Source organism: Macrotis lagotis, chromosome X (genome assembly GCF_037893015.1).
Source record: "Macrotis lagotis isolate mMagLag1 chromosome X, bilby.v1.9.chrom.fasta, whole genome shotgun sequence".
In the NCBI taxonomy this organism is placed as follows: domain Eukaryota; kingdom Metazoa; phylum Chordata; class Mammalia; order Peramelemorphia; family Peramelidae; genus Macrotis; species Macrotis lagotis.
Window position 1 is genome coordinate 283,266,888 of NC_133666.1, and position 12,426 is coordinate 283,279,313.

Genomic DNA, 12,426 nt, shown 5'->3' on the forward strand with positions numbered 1-12,426 from the left:
CATGACTTATCCGTGACTCTGATGGATTGATTTAAAAACAATATCTTCTTAAAAGGAAGGACAGTAAAGAGTTGAGAAGATGGAGGAAATTGAATGGAGTGAATTAGATTACATAAAGAGGTGCAAAGGACCTATTGCAATAGAAGGGGAAAAAAGGAGTTGAGAACTGCCTGAATCTTACTCTCATCAAATTGGTCCTAAAGTTATACACACACTCAGTTAAGGTGAGAAACTTATCTTACCTTCAAAGTATTAAAAGGGGAAAGGGGGAGAGGTGAGGAAAAACAGAACTAACAGAATGAAAAAGTGGCAAAGAGAAATGGGAAAGAAAGGGGAGGGGGATTGAATACCATGGAGAAAACACTAAAGTTGGTAATATTCAGAAACAAAATACTGTAAATGTGCTTAAAGTGAAAAAAAGGGGGGAAAATATAAAGAGAGGGAAGATAGCATGGACGAAAATAAAGAGTTAGTAATTATAACTTTGAATATAATTGGGATGAACTCTCCCAGAAAATATAAGTGATTAGCAGACTGGATTTAAAACTAGAATCATACAATATGCTGCTTATAAGAAACTCATCTGAAGCAGAGAGATACATACAGAGTAAAGGTAAAAGGTTGGAGCAAAATATATTTTTCTTCAGCTGAAATGAAGAAAGCAGGGATAGTAATCCTTATGTCAGACAAAGCAGTTCCAAAAAATAGTTCTCATTAAAAGAGATAAGAAAGTAAACTATATCTTCCTAAAAGATACCATAGACAATGAAGTAATTTGAATACTAAATATGTATGCACCACATGGTATCAAATCCAAATCGTTAGAGAAGTTGAATGAGTTACAAGAAGACATAAACACCAAAACTCTACTTTAGGAGACCTCAACCTCCTGCTCTCATATTTAGATAAGTCTAACCACAAAATAAACAAGAAGGAAATTAAGGAGGCAAATAGAATATTAGAAAACCAAGGCATGATAGACCTTTGAAGAAAGTTGAATGGGGCACTTACTCAAAAATTGACAATGTACTAGGGCATAAAATACTAATAATCAGATGCAAAAAAGCTTAAATAGGGAAAACATACTTCTCAGATCATAATGCAATAAAAAATCACATGTAATTATGGGTCAGGGAGAGATAAAACTAAAACTAATTGGAAACTAAATAAGCTCATTTTAAAGAATGAGTGGATCAAAGAACAAATTATAGAGAGAATTAATGGTTTCATCATAGATAATGAGAATAATAAGACAACATACCAAAACTTATGACATATAGCCAAGTCAGGTGTCGGGATAAATTATATCTTTAAATGCTTACATGAATAAATTGGAGAAAGAGGAAATCAATGAATTAAACATGCAACTAAAAAAATAGAGAATGAACAAATTATAAACCCCAATTAAATAACAAATTAGAAATTCTAAAAAATTAAAGGAGAAATTAATTAAGTTGAAAGTAAGAAAATATAAAATTAGCAAATAAAACCAAGATTTAGTTTTATGAAAAGACAAATAAAATTAATAAACCTTGGGTTAATTTGATTAAAAAAAACAAAAGAAAAAAACCAAATTACCAGTATCATAAATGAAAAAGGTGAACTCATCACCAATGAGGAGAAAATTGAAGTAACAATGCAGAATTATTTTTCCCAACTGTATTCTTATAAATTTGATAAACTGAGCTAAATGGCTGAATATTTAGAAAACTAAAAATTTCCCTAGCTAAATGAAGTGGAAATTAAATACTTAAATAACCCTACCTCAGAAAAAGAAATTCAAAACACCATTATTGAACTCCCTAAGAAAAAAATCTCCCAGGCCACATGGATAAATTCTATCAAATATTTAAGGAACAATTGGTTCCAAATCTATATAAAATCTTTGACAAAATATGTGAGGATGGGACTCTGCCTTATTCTTTCTATGACACCAATATGATGCTGATACCTAAACCTGGAAGAGTCAAAACAGAAAAAGAAAGTTATAGAACTATCTCCCTAATGAATATAGATGCAAAAACCTTAAATAAAATTTTAGCAAAGTGATTACGCAAGTTATCACTAGGATAATACACTATGACAAAGCAGGATTTATCCCAGGAAGGCAAGGTTGGTTCAATGTTAGGAAAACAGTTAGTTTAATTAATTATATCAATAAAAAACCTATTAGAAATCAGGTTATATCAATAGATTCTGGAAAAGCCTTTAACAAAATACAACACCCATTCCTACTAAAAACACTAGAGAGCAAAGGAATAAATGAATTGTTCCTTAGAATGATAAGGAGTATCTATCTGAAACCATCAACAAGAATTATATAGAGTGGGGATAAGCTAGAGGCATTCCCAAGAAGATTAGAGGTGAAACAAGGATGCCCACATCACCACTACTATAAAATATTGTGTTAGAAATGTTGGTTTCAGCAATAGGAGAAGAAAAAGAAATTGAAGGAATTAGAATTGGGAAGGAAGAAAGAAAAATATCACTCTTTGCAGATGACATGATGGTTTGCCTAGAGAATTCTAAAAAAGTCATCTGAAAAACTACTAGAAACAATTAGCAACTTTAGCAAAATAACAGGATATAAAATAAACCCTCATAAATCCTCAGCATTTCTATATATCACTAGCAAGATACAGCAGCAAGAGCTAAGGAAAAGAATGCCATTCAAAATAACTTCAGACAATATAAAATACTTAGGAGTCTACCTGTCAAGGCAGACTCAGAAACTCTAATAAACAACTACAAAACTCTTTTCTCACAAATAAAATCAGATTGAATAAACTGAGCAAATTTCCACCGCTCATGGATAGTCTGGGATAATATAATAAAAATGATCATTCTACCTAAACTAAACCATTTATTTAGTGCCCTATCAATCAAAATTCCAAAAAATTACTTTAATGAGTTAGAAAAAAAATTGTAAGTAAATACATGTGGAGAAATAAAAAAGTCAAGAATTGCCAGGGATTTAATGAAAATAGTACAAAAGAAGATGACTTAGCCCTATGAGATCCAAAATTATATTATAAAACATCAGTCATCAAAACTGTCTGGTATTGGCAAAGAAATAGAGTGGTAGATCAGTGGAACTGACTAGATGCAATAGCAGGAAATGATTATAGCAATTTGCTGTTTGATAAACTCAAAGAGTCCAGCTTTTGGGATAAAAACTCTCTCCAATAAAAAATGTTGGGAAAATTGGAAGTTAGTATGGCAGAACCAATGTTGGAAGGGATGTGGGAAATCTCACACACTAATGCATTGTTGGTGGAGCTGTGAACTCATGCAGTCTTTCTGGAGATAAATTTGAAATTAATCCCAAAGGGCAATAAAAATGTGCATACCCTTTGATCCAGCAATACCACTACTGGGTCTATACCCTGAAGAGGTCATGAAAAAATGTGAAAATATTACTTGTATAAAAATATTCATAGCATCTCTGTTTGTGGTGGCAAAGAACTGAAAATTGAGTGAACGCCCATCAGTTGAGGAATGACTGAACAAATTGAGGTATATGTACCTTATGGAACACTATTGTTCTATTAGAAACCAGGAGGGATGGGAACTCAGAGAATCCTGGAGGGATTTGTATGAACTGATGCTGAGTGAGATGAGCATAACCAGAAGAACATTGTACATCATAAGAGCAACATGGGGTTGATGACCAATCTTAATGGACTTGCTCATTTTATAAAGTGCAACAATCAGGGACAATTATGGGACCTCTGCAATGGAGAATACCATCTGTATCTAGGGAAAGAATTGTAGAGTTTGAACAAAGGCCAAAGACTATTACGTTTAATTAAAAAAAAAACCTTATCTTATTTTTGTAATTTTGCTATCTCTTATATTTTATTTTATTCATTTTTCCTTAAGGATATGATTCTTCCATCAACACATTCAATTTAGATCAATGTATAGCATGGAAACAATGTAAAAACCAACAGACTGCCTTCTGTAGGGAGTTGGGGAGGGAAGTCAGATTAGGGGAAAATTTGTAAAATTCAAAAATAAATAAATTTCAAGAAAAAGAACAGTAATGTTCTGTCACATACATATACCACAATATATTGAAGCACAATAATTAACTGATGATTTTATCCAACAGGACCTGGCAAAAGGGTTGTTGCAATTTGTTTTCCTGGAAACTTTTCCCAACGTTTATTACCTCCCCTGTCTTTCCTCATTATTATCCATTTATCCTGTATATAGCTTGCTCTGTATATATCTATTTGCATTTTGCCTTCCCCACTAGTTTCTAGTTCTCTGAGGGAAGGTACTCTTTTGACAGTGTTTAGCACGGTGCCAGGAAAATAATAGTAAAATGATAGTTGATTGATTGATTGATTTTCATTCTCATTTTCATCAGAACAAAAATTGCTAAGCAGCTTCTTTGCTCCTAATGTTTTAATTTTTTATGGCCCTTATGAAAATGGAAATAATTTTTACTCAGTGGTTTTTATGGTACAATATTTATGAAATATCCTAATTGCCTCAGTCAAAATGTTCTTTAGACACCTGAAATATTCAATTATCTTTAATTGTATTTTCACCATTGATCTTTATTTAAAATAACAACTTACATGAGAATAACATTTAACCTCTAACTCATACCCCATCTAAATCAATCATCATTTTTTTCTCTCTGGAAAAAAGAGTTGTGTTTTAAGCCACACCAGCTAATAGCAAAAAACCACTTATCATCATCCCTAACTATTCAAAGATAGCAGCAGTAGGCAAGAGCTGCAGTAGCATCTAGAACTTGTTCAGACTTTGCATTTCTCAGGAAATAAGTCAGGTTAAATTTAAAGGAAGAGATTATTTTATGTTTACTATATCTTGCTTCTTCCCAATGCTAGAAATGACTCAGTCCCTTTTCCTTATGGGCAAAGTAAAACATAATTTAAATGTCACAGAATATAATTCCAATTTTCAATCTATTCTCTAAAGTGTCCCTTACTAAGAAGACAGCTAGGAGACAAAGTGAATAGAGCACCAGCCCTGGAATCAGGAGAACCTGAGTTCAAATTCAACCTCATACCCATGATAGTTTCTAGTTGTGTAACCTTCGGTTAGTTTCTTAACTTCATTGCCCCATAAACACAGGTGCACGCGCGCACACACACACACACACACACACACACACACACACACACACACACACACAAAGTACATTACTATTAGAAAGAAAAATTTTCTAAGGAAATTATAATACTTCCCATGATCACTCATTTAAGTGTCTGACTTGGAGGTTTTTTTCCCCTGTAAATTTTTATAATGATATTACAAAGATTTAAATTCTAAAGAAAAATCAACATAGTTTATCAGATCTCTATGCATTTCTAAACTCTTTCTCACAAGTGTCCAAAGATGACAGCACTAGACAAAAATTGTAGTAGAATGCAGGACTATCCCACATTTTCTTTTCTCTCTGGGTATTTGCATCCATGACCCAAGTTGATAAAACTTCTGTGAGAAAAGATGAGTCATAAATTTCCCATAAGTTTCCTTCAACCCTATTCATACCAAGAAAGTAATAGTTTCCTTATCCCGTAAATTCTTTTAAATAAGATACCTGGTTTGAATGAGACTGGTGAAATTGAATAGGAATAAATGTGAAGTCCTGGCTTCAGAAACTTGAATGCACAAAATAAAGGGTATATAACAAGACAATATTTCATGTGAAAAAGATCCAGAGTTGAGCCATCAGGATAATATGCAAAGAAGTCAAAAGTAAGTAGGGGGTAAAGCTAATTTAATCCTAGGATGCATTGAGAAGTGCAGTATCTTGCATTAGGACCCAATTTGCTCTGCCCTGGCCAGAAAATATCTATACCATAATGGTTAGTCCAGGTATGTTTAGGAAGGGTATTTTAAAACCAGAGTATATCCAGTGAGATTGACCAAGTCTTTGAGATACCTGGAGACGATGCTATATTAAAATTGATTAATTAATTGATGACAGGTTAGAGAAGAAAATCCTTTGCTCAGAGTTGAAAGAAGAGATATTTGTGTCCAAGTTCTTGAAATGTTCTCTTATGGAAAAGAAATTTGGCTTCTTTTGTTTGATCCTAGAACTGGCCACTAAGCATGGAAATAATGAATAAAAGGAGAGAAGGAAGCTAACTAGGAAAAAAGCCACAGAGATGCCACGAGAAAAATTGGAGAATGACTGAAGAGGTTGTGGTATATGATTGTGATGGAATACTATTGTGCTGAAAGAAGTGATGAACAGAAAGGTTTCTGCACTATCTGGGAAGACTTATATGAACCTATGTAAAATAAAGTGAGTAGAACCAGGAGAACAATGTAGATAGTAACAGCAATATTGAATTGAAGATCAATTATGAAAGACTTAGTTACTCTAATCAAGATAATTATCAAAGAAAATCTGCAAAAAAGTGAAAGTTTTGCTTCCTCATTGCCAATTCTAATTCCTTCAATTTTTCTTCCCTTATTGCTAAAGTTAACATTTCTAATACTATATTGAATAGTAATGGTGATAATGGGCAACCTTGTTTCACCCCTCATCTTATTGTAAATGCCTGATTCATCCCCATTACATATAATATTTGTTGATAGGTTTAGATAGATTCTGTTTATTATTTTAAGGAAAACTCCATTTATTCCTATACTTTATAGCATTGCAATGAGAATGGATGCTTATGTTTTTTGTCAAAGGCTTTTTCAGCACCTATTGTGATAATCATATGATTTCTGTTGGTTTTGTTTCTGTTATGTTCAATTATATTGTTTTCCTAATATTAAACCATCCCTGCCTACTTGGTATAAATCCTACCTGACAACGGTGTATTATTCTAGTAATAACTTGCTAAAATTTTATTTAAGATTTTTAATTCAATGTTCATTAGGGAGATCAATCTATAATTATCTTTGTCTTTTTTGACTCTTCCTGGTTTAGGTATTATCACTATATTGATTTATTTATGATTTCTTCAATTTATTTATCTAAAATGGTGCTATTTAAGTACTTTATTTTCTCTTCTATTAATCTGAGTAGTTTGGTTTTTTTTGTAAATATTCATCCATTTCACATAGGCATGCAGTTGGGCAAAATAGTGCCAAATTATCTCTTTAATTTCTTTCTCATTGATGATAAGTTCACCCTTTTCATTTCTTATACTGGTAATTTGGTATTCTTTTCTTAAAATCAGATTAACCAAAGGTTTATCTGTTATTTTTTTTTCAAAACGCCAACTCTAAGTTTTATTTATTAGAGCAATGGTTTTCTTCTTTCAATTTTATTAATCTCTCCTTTTATTTTCAGAATTTCTATTTAGGTATTTAACTGGACATCTTTAATTTGTTCGTTTTCTAATTTTTTAATTTGCATACTCAATTCAATGATCCCCTTTTTCTCTATTTTATTCATATAACCATTTAGAGATATAAATTTTCCCCTAAAAACTGCTTTACTTGCATCTCATAAAGCTTCATATTAGGACTCAATGCTATGATTTTCTTAGATGAAATGATTGATTATTTTTATGATTTTAGCTTAATCCACTCATTCATTAAAATTGTTATTTAACTTCCAGTTAATTTTTGGTTTATTTTTGCATAGCCCTTTACTACATGTAATTTTTATTTGTATCATGATCTGAAAAGTATGTGTTTATTATTTGTGCATTTGATTATAAGTTTTATACCCTAGTACGTGATCAATTTTGGTATAGGTGTATATTCTTGTCTATCTCAGTTTTCTCCAGAGGTCTATCATATCTAAGTTTTCTAAAATTTTATTCACCTTCTTAACTTCATTCATACTTATTTTTCTGCTCCTGCATTCCTGCCAGATTTGTCAAACAATAAATACTATATGAACCATTCCTCATCATTTTTCTGAATTCATACTGACTTTCAAGTGTTATTACCATTTTCCAAGCAAAGAATCAACGATTGCCAGCATAGACTGAAAAAGAGATGTCCCCTTTGGTTGTCACAGGACAAGCTATTTCTTTTTCCTTTATAGATATGGACAATGGAGTCATCTTTGATCCCCTGAAGGAAAACCTGCTTTTGCATACAATTTGGAAGATTTTAGTCAGCTTCTATATGAGTGGTCAACCCTCTGACTTCTACATACATCTCTACTATAACAGAATCAGTACCGGCACTTTGTCATATCTTCTTCAGTTGGATGTTCATCTGGAGTGGGATTGATTTCAACTTGAGGAAAATGGTCAGTGGCTAAATCACTGGCTGTTAGCAATCTTTTGATAGGGAGATATTTCTTTACTGATATCTGTTATATGAAGGAGGATATTGAGCACATAGCCCAAATGGGAGAAAAATTTCTTGTATGTGAGGAGGTGCCAAATGATCCTATTTTTGGATGCAATTGACTCCATTAAGCCCTAGAACATGAAAGAGCTTCCCATATGAAATTTTTAATCACTCAAATGATTTTGGCCTATATACTTAGATGAGAAAAAAAAACAAAGAATACCTCTTGTTTATGCTATATATAGTGCTTGGTACTATCCTAAATACTTTTATTCTTCCCACCTAGACAGAGATAGGTGGTATTTTTATCCCCAGTTTCCAGATGAAGAAACTGGGGGGAAAAACACAGAGGGATTTGTCCAAATTATAGTTATTAGTTATAATCATAATCAACATCTGAGGCCAGATTTGAACTTGGATCTTTCTGATTCTACACTGCTCTAATCCCCCATTATCCAGCTACATCTACATGTGCAGACTGAGATATATAATTGATTAACAATCCATATAACTAGTCCATTAAGACAATTATCTTGAACAATATGGAAAATGAGATGACTGCAGCTATGGAAGGCAAGCTTGATTGCCTTTGGGTTATTATACAGTGATTTTTTTAAAGGCAATGAGGTTAAGTAGCTTGCCCAAAGCCACACAGCTAGGTAATTATTAAGTGTCTGAGGCCAGATTTGAATTCAGGTACTCCTGATTCCAGGGCCAGTGCCACCTAGCCACCCTATACAGTGATTTTCAATGATCCTTGGACTTCTACATGAAACAAAGTCCTCATCTTTCTTACAATAATTTATTATGATTGAGATTCAGAGAATATGAGTTTCCAAAAAATTAAAATTGTAATTCAAACAGAGACAATGGAGAGATATTCTGTCTTTATTATTAGACTATAACATATTTTTTTTAAAAAAGAATTGTGCAGGAGAAGCAGAATAGGAGTCCTCTTGTAATAAACATAGAAACACACAAGCTACATTATGCTTACCCCAATTTTCTGGGCCTAGAATGAGACAATCATAATAAATAATGTACAAAATGAAAAAAGACCATTGAGGAAACTGTGATACAGAAATGCACAAGCAATACTGTTTAGAAAGGCCATGATAATGGCTGGGATCAGAAAGCAGTGGTGAATAAAGAGAAAGGATGATATTCCAAAGATGAATAGCATTCCTCCTTTTCATTCAGAGTTCATATTCTTCAAGTCAATACATATAATAGAGTTATATAGCTCACTAGGATATGGAGAAAACAAAGGGAACACATCAGAAAAGAGATGTAACAGACTTAGTCTGCAACTTTTGCTGCAACCCTGGCTGAAAAATATATACTAAGGATAATGAGTAAGAATTTAACTAGGTGGGGACAAAAAAACAAAGTTGTGAAATAAAAGGGTCAAAGCAGGTAAGGTTGTAAAATGCAAATTAAATATACCTCAAGTCATAAAGATCCTGCATCTACTATTTCTCTAATAATCCCAGGCAGAATCTAGCATTTGAAAAGAAAAGCAATAATGATTTCTCTGATCTTGTGATACCTTCATCTTTCACTTACTATTGTCAGTTAGGGATTAGGTAAAACTCTCATTTTGGAAAAACTGAGTCATAGGGAAGGAGCTGATGACTGAAACTTTTATTGGATCTGAGCTTACATCACGCATCCAAGTCTTGTCTTAATTACTTGCATTCTTACCCATCAAGTAACTTCTAAATGCACATACACATACACTCATAAATAAATAGCATGTATAAAGGTATGTATGTTTGTATGTGTGAATCCTTTTCCTTTTATTGTGAAAATAAAATCCACTTCATGTTTGATACCATGTGCTTTTACAGATATCTTGTACTGTGACATACCTTGGTACTATCATTGGGGAGCACCAGATATTGCCATTCACAGGTTTCACCTGAAAGGGGAAAATAGATCAAAGAAATATAGAAGGCCTCAAGCGATGCCTGAGCCCTTAATTTCAGCAAAGAGCCTCTTAATCAGGAAATCTGACGAAAGGACCACATAAATTTGTAGACAAGTTAAATAGAACTTTTTTTCTCTCCATTCCAGCAAATATCAAAATAAGTTGAAATCCTCCCCATGGGATAATAAGGTTCACATGCAGACTAGCACATTCTGATCTTTTATACCAATCTTCCTGTCACTGCTGAATGACTTTTATGTAGTTTCTATAAAAGGAAAAATATGCCTCATTTACAGCTAAGCAAAGTTTAAAGGAAGATTACCAGTAAGTAGGTTTAACTCATGAGAAGGAAAACAAGAAACAAGTTTTATTGGGTCTCTTTTAATTTTATCATTTGAACAAATGTTTCAAAGACCATTGTCCCTCTGACCCTATGCCCCTTTTGTCCCTGAAAAAGATAAAAAACAGAGACCCTTAAGGGGAAATGGGGGAAATTTAATCTCAGTTTTGACTTGGAGATGTTCATTTGAATCTCTTTTTTCTAAATTTGAGAGAGTATGTTATTCATTCATTCGTTTATCCTTTTATTTATTTATTTCCAATTACATACCAAGATAGTTTTTAACATTCATCTTTTTGCAAACTTTTGAGTTCCAAATTTTCCACTACCCTATCTTCCCACACTCTCCCCATATATGCATATGATCTAAGTTTTATATGTAAAATTGTATTTAACATATTACTATATTAGAAGGCTGTGTAAGGGGAAAAACATGAGGAAGAAAGGAAAAACATAAAATAAATTTTAGAAAAGTCAACATAGTATGCTTTCTCTGCATTCAGAAACCATAGTTTTTGTTTTTTCCTGTGAATGTGTATGACATTTTCCTTAACATTTTCCTTAATAGGTCTCTCAGGATTTTCCTTGATCTCTTTGATCTGCTGAGAAAAGTTGCATCCATCATAGTTGATCATTACAAAATGTTGTTGTTAGTTTGTATAAGTTTCTGGCTCTGCTCAGTTCACTCAGCAATGGTTTGCAAGTCTTTCCAAGCTTTTCTGAAGTCAGGCCACTCATGATTTCTTAAAGAACAATAGTATTCCATATAACACAATTTGTTCAGCCATTCTCCAACTGATGGCATTTCCTCAATTTCCATTTCTTTACCACTTTAAAAAAAGCAGCTATAAATATTTTTGTTCATGTGAGTCCTTTTCCCTTTTTTATTATCTCTTTGGGTTACTGCTGGATCAAAGAATATGTAGTATTATTGCCCTTTAGGCAGAGTTCCAAATTGCTCTCCAGAATGCTTGAATCAGTTCACAATTCCACCAACAACACATTAGTCAGTCAATTCTTTTAATCTCATGTCCATTTTCTTTTCTTTCAAGTGTAATACACACTGCTTTCTATATATTTAAGTTCAATTTTGCTGCTTTTTTATGACTATAACTCTTCATTGAAATTTTCTTTGACATTGAAACTTAGCTTAGTCCTATGTCCAATTCTCTCAGTGCATTGGCCCCTATTATCTGATATACTACCCCAAATGTATTCACTTTCAATGTAGGGTTGTCACTACTGGCCATATCAAATTGAAGTTAAAAGATTTTATGTCTCTAAGAACTTGAGTTACTGATCAGAGAAAACAGCAGATTTGCTGATTTTGTTATCCTTAATGCATATAAGCCCAGTCAGATCCTCTCAAAGACAAATAAAAATCAATGTGGAATAGGTTGAGTTCTCCCCTCAGTGACATTACTCCCTGAAGTCAAGGAACAATCTATTTTCTTGGTTTATCTGGCAACTAGAACAAATCACTTGCTTTGCATTTAACTTTTTATTGCTGGCTGACTGAAAGTTTAGCTAAATTAAAGCACTTGTTTATGGATGGAATAGAGGAATTTTCCTATAATTTGTACATATAAATTTAGGCTGGAAGACAGAGGTAGCAAGGAAAAAACTTAAGTGCTACTCTTGGATCTTGTCCAAGGTACTGAAATTCCTAACCTCACTTCTTCATATAAAAGACTTGCTTCTTTGCTTTCAGGAATACATCACCTCAATAGGATAATAAGGAATCATTTGGTATCAATTGAAGGATTTTATTTTTTCATGGCAAAATATAGTCTTTGTTACTGTAGACTTTCCATTTTTCTCTCTCTGATAGAAAACATCTGAAAAATAGAGAGGCAGATAATCTAGGCAGTGAAAAAATGAATAAGGACTGGCAGGAGGCAGG